Source organism: Balaenoptera borealis, assembly GCF_965194805.1.
Source record: "Balaenoptera borealis genome assembly, chromosome: 18".
In the NCBI taxonomy this organism is placed as follows: Eukaryota; Metazoa; Chordata; class Mammalia; order Artiodactyla; family Balaenopteridae; genus Balaenoptera; species Balaenoptera borealis.
Window position 1 is genome coordinate 45,121,729 of NC_138877.1, and position 6,698 is coordinate 45,128,426.

The following is a 6,698-nucleotide window of genomic DNA, read 5'->3' on the forward strand; positions in this document are numbered from 1 at the left end:
CCTAAATGATGACATTTGGGCCAACCTCAACATGGCAATAGTGTCCCACTTATTTTCTGGCTTACAAGTGGCCCCAGTGGTATTCAGAGCAATGCTGTCTTCCAAATTCTTACCCATACTAGAGAAACCATTCAGGCCTGCCTTCTAGGGGTTCCTCAAAATATCTATCGTTTTCACTGAGAAAAAAATTTGAATTTGTTATATGGGTGTTCCCTGACTTTAATACAAATGAATTTATATACTGAAAAAGCAGACTATGCATCACACTTAAAAAGAGTTATGGCTTTAACAAAGAATTCAAACATAAGTACCATTAAATAATGGTTCACGTAATAGCAAATATACACAATATAAGACATATTTAAACCAAAAATAACTCAAAGGGTAATTATTTACTAAATAAAGGAATTATCATTTAGAAAACAGATTATACAACTTTCAACAGTCTTTTAAAAATATGATTTATAAGAATTTGATTTGCATTAATTTACAAAATTAACTATTTGTTTTTTCCTTTAGGTCAGAAATTATTTAAAACAGGGGTTGACAAACTATGACCCTCAGACCAGATGCCTGTTTTTGTAAATAAATTTTATTGAATCTATTTGTTTCAAACTGTCTATAGCTGCTTTGGGGGCACAATGGCAGAGTTACATAGCCGAGACACAGACAATAGGTCTGCAAGCCTTAAATCTGTCCTTTCGTGAAAAGTATGCAAAATGCCAACCCCTCGCATTTTTATAAGTGAATTTTAAAATATATATTTATATTTTTAAAAGTGAATTGGTACCTATATTTAGGTGTCAAAATGGGTTTCTCTAGGGATCAACTAAAACTTGGGTCTTAAGCTCTATAGATCCTAATCTGGAGATTTGAAACCAAAACGTAAGGTATGATTTTGAAGAAATTGTTAACAAGTAGAGTGTTTAGCTTGCTCTATTCCCAAACGCAAGCCACAGCCCCCCCCCCCCAACTTTTCTAACTTCAACTGATTACAGAAATAGAAGTAAACATAACTGTGGCAGAGACTGGCCAGAAGCACACCAAGACCACCGTGGACAAGACAAGGTTTCCAAGCTTCACTTTCAGTTAGTTTAACACCATATGATGAGGTCTGGGCAACGGAATATAAGTAGTACCGATGTGTGACCTTCCAGACCTATTCATAGTATGTTCCATGTAATACTCGAGTCTCTCCATGTCCCACTCACATGGCTGAAAGTTCAGGATGCTGACATGGCTGAAACACCTAATGGAAGGATCCTCGAGTCACTGATTGGAGGAAAGCCACCTAAAAGAGCCTCTCAGTCCACATTGAACTGTGGTGAAAGTAAAAAATAGACTTTCTATTGTACTGAGCAACTAAAAGTGGAGTCATTTGTTAAAACAACTAGCATACATTATCTTGACTAATGTAATTGTACACAAACGTTTTGATTAATTGTATTATCTTCTTTTTTGAAATTTAAATAAAATTGATTATTCTCTGTCTCATTTTCTGGTATCACTTCACTTCCAAGTTGTCGATGAATTTCTAAACACATGTAATCTTCTTTCCATCTCTTACTCTATTTTCTAGTTTTGCTGAATTTGATCTGGATTCCATTTTGCCTTTAGAAGATACATTCTTTTCTTCACCACCATGTTGACTCAGTTATAAAAACAGCCTCCTGTCCTTCATTATTTGAACTATCACTCACACAGCCTTTACTGAATGTTTTTAGATGATGAATTACATTGCCATGAAATAAAGAAGTAAATTATGAGCACTAGACAAACTTCTCAAAAGTTCTTTAGTCTCTCCCACCTCTAGAAATTTCTCACTGACTGATATTTCACCCACCTTTTCCACTAGTTCCCTCATTTTCCCTTCTTTCTCTTCTATTCTCTGCTCGCCTCATAAAAGAAACTCCTTTTAACTTTTTCTGCAGAAGTGTCCTCTTTGCCCAGCTTTAGTTCATTCAGGTTCATATTCATAATCAAACATCTATTAGAATGTGTTCATAAAGAAGAGAATTATCCACTTGTCAAAAATTCTGTAAATGCCACTTAAAACAACATCTTTTTCTTCCCACTGTAGATGCACTCTCACATCTTCAAACTCCCTCCATTACCCCCACACCCCCAAATCTGAAGATTTTTTGACATACGTTTTAAAGAACATGTTTCAGTACATAGGCCAAAAACCTTTGGGTAGTAAGATCTCTTAAAACTTACCCATGTGAGGGATCTAGGGTTTGGAATCTGTGGTTATTATGTGATCCTTCATTTAGGCTCTCATACAGGGAATACCATGCATCCATTCTTTACAGCACATCTCAAATGTTCTAACTGCAACTTAATACCACCCAATTGTTAAACCTATGCTTATTAAAATCAAACTCTGCCAATGAATGTCTTATGTGGTGCATGAATTCAGATCCTTGAATGACTAAGAATAAAACAGAGAAAGTGTGCATTTATAGAGGGTAGGGATCATCTCAGATTACTTCTGTATTACACAAAAATTGTCAATTATGTCCATTAGAAACAACAGGAAAACAAGTACTAAATTAGGGAAGAAACAATAGAATTACACTGGATGGAATAGTGATTTTCACAGCTAAGGCTCATAAAACAAAAAGGAAACTAAACCAAAATAAACCCAAGCCTCGGAACTATTCTCCTGTATTTGTTCAGACTGTGGAGGGCTGAGGTTTGTGTAAAAAGTCCTGACAGAGCCATATTATAGTTCTCTATTGGATTCTTATGCAGGCTGGCATGAAGTTACCATTAATTGCTCAAGGGCTATATAACCCTTTTTATTGAGTTTATTGAAAAGAGTGTTTGAGAAATGCCTATCCAACTCGGATGAGCTGAGTAGGTTAAATAAACCTTAAACAAAGCTTCTTCCACCTCAAGCATCCAAGTTACTCGGCATTTTGGGGATTACAGTGGGACCCAAGAGACAAGAGTCAACAAAACCAGGCCATAAAATCAAGAAGGCATTGAATCTTTGGTTTCAGGACGAGACAAGGGAAAATGAAAAGAATGCCTTTAAAACACACACTCTCTGAAACAAAGCAAAACCAATTAACAAACATTTTTTTGAGATTGCAGAAGAGGGACACTGTGAAATGTTTTCAGAAAGCAAAAGAAACCTAAAGTATTTGCAAATTCTTTATGTGTTCATTTGTTTTCTAAGGCTCTTTATACCTATTTCTGAGAACTGTAAGCCTAAATTTTAAATATTGGGCTTCCTCTTTAATCAGGTGGCCACCTAAACCATTGCTAGGACCCTTCTCAAAACCTTACTAATATCTTTGCCAGGGTAAGGCCCTGAAGCTTCATCTTCATTAACTTCATGCCAAATCTGCCTTCCCTATTTCTTAGAAAGTTTCATTTTGTTGACCAGGAATTCTCTCACCAGGAAGTTTACAAGAAATTAAATCTCGAGTTTGAGGCAAGAATATCGTTTTGTTCTATTTTCAGAAACTCATAATGAATATTTTATGTTCTGTCATTTCCAAATTCATCTCATATTTGGATGAATATTTAACCTAGATATATCTCATATTATATTTACCCCAGATACAACTTTATATATATCATTTCCTGTAATTATTGATTCAAAATTTTTTATTCCAGTTGTCCCTTTTTCTCCAGCTCGAACTCCAGCTCAATACTGACAAGTTTATGCTTTAACTTCAATAGGTAATAAATATTAAATATTAGGTTTCAAAAACAAACTTAATAGCCACATGTATACCAAGGTATTCATTATTTTTAAAATGCATCTTACTAAATTTTATGATGACTGCCACTTTTCCTGTTGTTCTGTTCCCCTTCTCTCTTCTCATTTCATATGGATTTGCCATATGGACTAGTTACTTATCAATATGTAAAATGAGTCTGGAACACCGATTAATTAAGACAGATACTTGTCAACATCAGTCAAAAACAGTAAATGCATATAACCACACATATTAATACTTTTAAAAGCACTTTTTAAAAAAATATTTTCTTAAATATTAATTTTAAAAAATCAGTTCTTAAAAATTCTACTCTAAGATTCTGCATATTTTCTCCTACATTTTCTTCTAAAAGATTTTTAGTTTTAATTTGCATATTTAGTTCTATAATCAATTTTGAATTTGTGTGTGTGTGTGTATGTTGTGAATTAAGGGCTTAATTTTTAAGTGAATATTCAATTTTTCTTGCACCACAAGATTAAAGCACAATCCTTTCTCCTTTGAATTTACTTGACACCTTAGTTGAAAATCAGTTGTACATCTCCATGTGGGTCTGTTTCTAACTATTTAGTCTATTCTTTTCACCTTGAGTCAGTTTAGGTAGTTTGTGTGTTTCTAGGAATCTGTATATTTTATCTAGTTATCTAGTTTATTGGTGTATAATTGTTCATAGTGTTCTCTTATGATCTTTTTCATTTCTTTAAGGTCAATAGTAGCATCCCCACTTTCATTTCTCATTTTATTTATTTGTGGCTTCTCTCTCTCTCTCTTTTTTTTTTTTTTTTTTTTTTTCTTATTCAGTCTAGCTAAAGATTTTTTAACTTTGTTGATATTTTCAAGGAATCAACTTCTGGTTTTTTTGAGTCTATTGCTTTTATATTGCCTATTTTATTTACCTCCACTCTAAATTTTTCCCTCCCTTCTGCTAGCTTTGGATATAGTTTGTTCTTCTTTTTCTTCTTCCTTAAAGTATAGAATTAGGTTATTAATTTTAAGTCTTTTTTATTTTAATACAGGCATTCATAGTTATAAATTTTCCACTGAGCATACATTTGCTGCATCCCATTAAGTTTTGTATGTTTTATTTTTGTTTCATTTGTCTCTAAATAGTTTTAATTTCCTTTGCAATTTCTTCTTGGATCCATTTGTTGTTTAAGAGTATACTGTTAATTTCCACATATTCGTGAAATTTCCAGTTTTTCTTTTGTTAGTAATTGAGCTTTATTCCACTGTGATCAAGACAGATACCTTATTGAGGATCCCTTGACTTTAGCCAGTCACTTCTCTCTTGCTGCTTTCAAGATTCTCTCTTTGTCTTTGGTTTTCAAAAGTCTGATTATAATGTATTTCCGGGTGAGTCTCTGAGTTTATCCTGTTTAGAGTTCATTGAGCCTCTTGGATGTGTAGATTCATGTATTTCAGCAATTTGGGGGACTTTTCAGCCATTATTTCTTCAAATACACTTTCTGCCCCTTGATTTGTCTCATCTCCTTCTGGTATTCATTCCCACAATGAGCATGTTGGTCCTCTTGATGGTCTCCAACATATCTCCCAGGCTCTGTTCACTTTTCTTTCTGATCCTGAATCAATCATTTCAATTGTCCTATCTACAAGTTCATTGGTTCTTTCTTCTACCTGCTCAAATTTGATATGGAATCCCTCTAGTGAATTTTTCATTTAGTTATTGTACCTTTCAGCTCCAGAATTTCTGTTTGTTTCTTTTTTGTAATTTCTACGTCTCGATTGGAATTTTGATTTTGTTCACATGTCATTCCCCTGACTTCTTTTAGTTCTTTACCTATGTCTTCCTTTAGTCATTTGAGTGTTCTTAAAACATTTGTTTCAAAGATTTTGCCTGGTAAGTCTTACCTTCTGTAGGGATGGATTTCTGTCAAATTTCTTTGTTCCTTAGAATGGGCCATTATTCCCTGTTTTGTTGTAATCCTTGTAATTTTTTTTGTTGTTGAAAATTGGGTATTTAAATCTTATCATATGATAATTCTGGAAATCATTCTCTCCTTTCCCCAGGGTCTGCTGATTTTTCAATTCTTGAACACTATAGTAGTTTACCTGTCCAGTGACAACAAACTATTCCCTCAAATACTGCATTCATGCTATGTACAGCTGCCAATTCTGCTTCCCAGATTGTGTTCAGCTAGAGTTTGACAGAGATATCGCTGAATGTTAGAAGCCTTAAAAAAGGAGCTAGTCCTTGCATATTGGTTCTGTTCCAGGGCTTTCATTCCACACTTAACCAGGCTTGCACAAGTCTATGGATCAGCCCAAAATGAAAGCTGAGGATTTCCTCAAGCATTCTCTGAGCAAGTATCATAGCCTGGGCATATGCACATATTTGTAAATTTCCCTATATAGATGATGCTTTTGAGTGTTCTAATTTCCCAAAGAAACTCTCTCAGCTTTTGTTCCTGGGTCTTAGGTGGTCTATTGTTTTATTGACTATAATCTTTTGTCCCAGGCACATAAGGATTGTTAGTTCACCTTGCAGTATCTTTGAGCAATGCCCACCACTTGACTTCCAGTTAGGCAATAGAGATAAGTGCCTTGCACCAGTCCTTCAGGTAGCTCCCAGACAGGTTAGAACAGATAAACACAATAATTTGCACATAGTTCTGCTTTGTTTCCTCTGGAATCAGTGGGTTTCCCCTCATAATACAAGCTGCTTCCACTTTAAAACCAACACTTCCACCACCATGGTGAGAGGTTGAGCAAGGGCAAGTAAAAGCACTACAAAACTTTCCTATGATTTTATTTTATTTATTTATTTTTTAACATCTTTATTGCAGTATAATTGCTTTACAATGGTGTGTTAGTTTCTGCTTTATAACAAAGTGAATCAGCTATACATATACATATATCCCAATGTCTCCTCCCTCTTGCATCTCCCTCCCTCCCACCCTCGCTATCCCACCCCTCTAGGTGGTCACAAACCACCGAGCTGACCTCCCT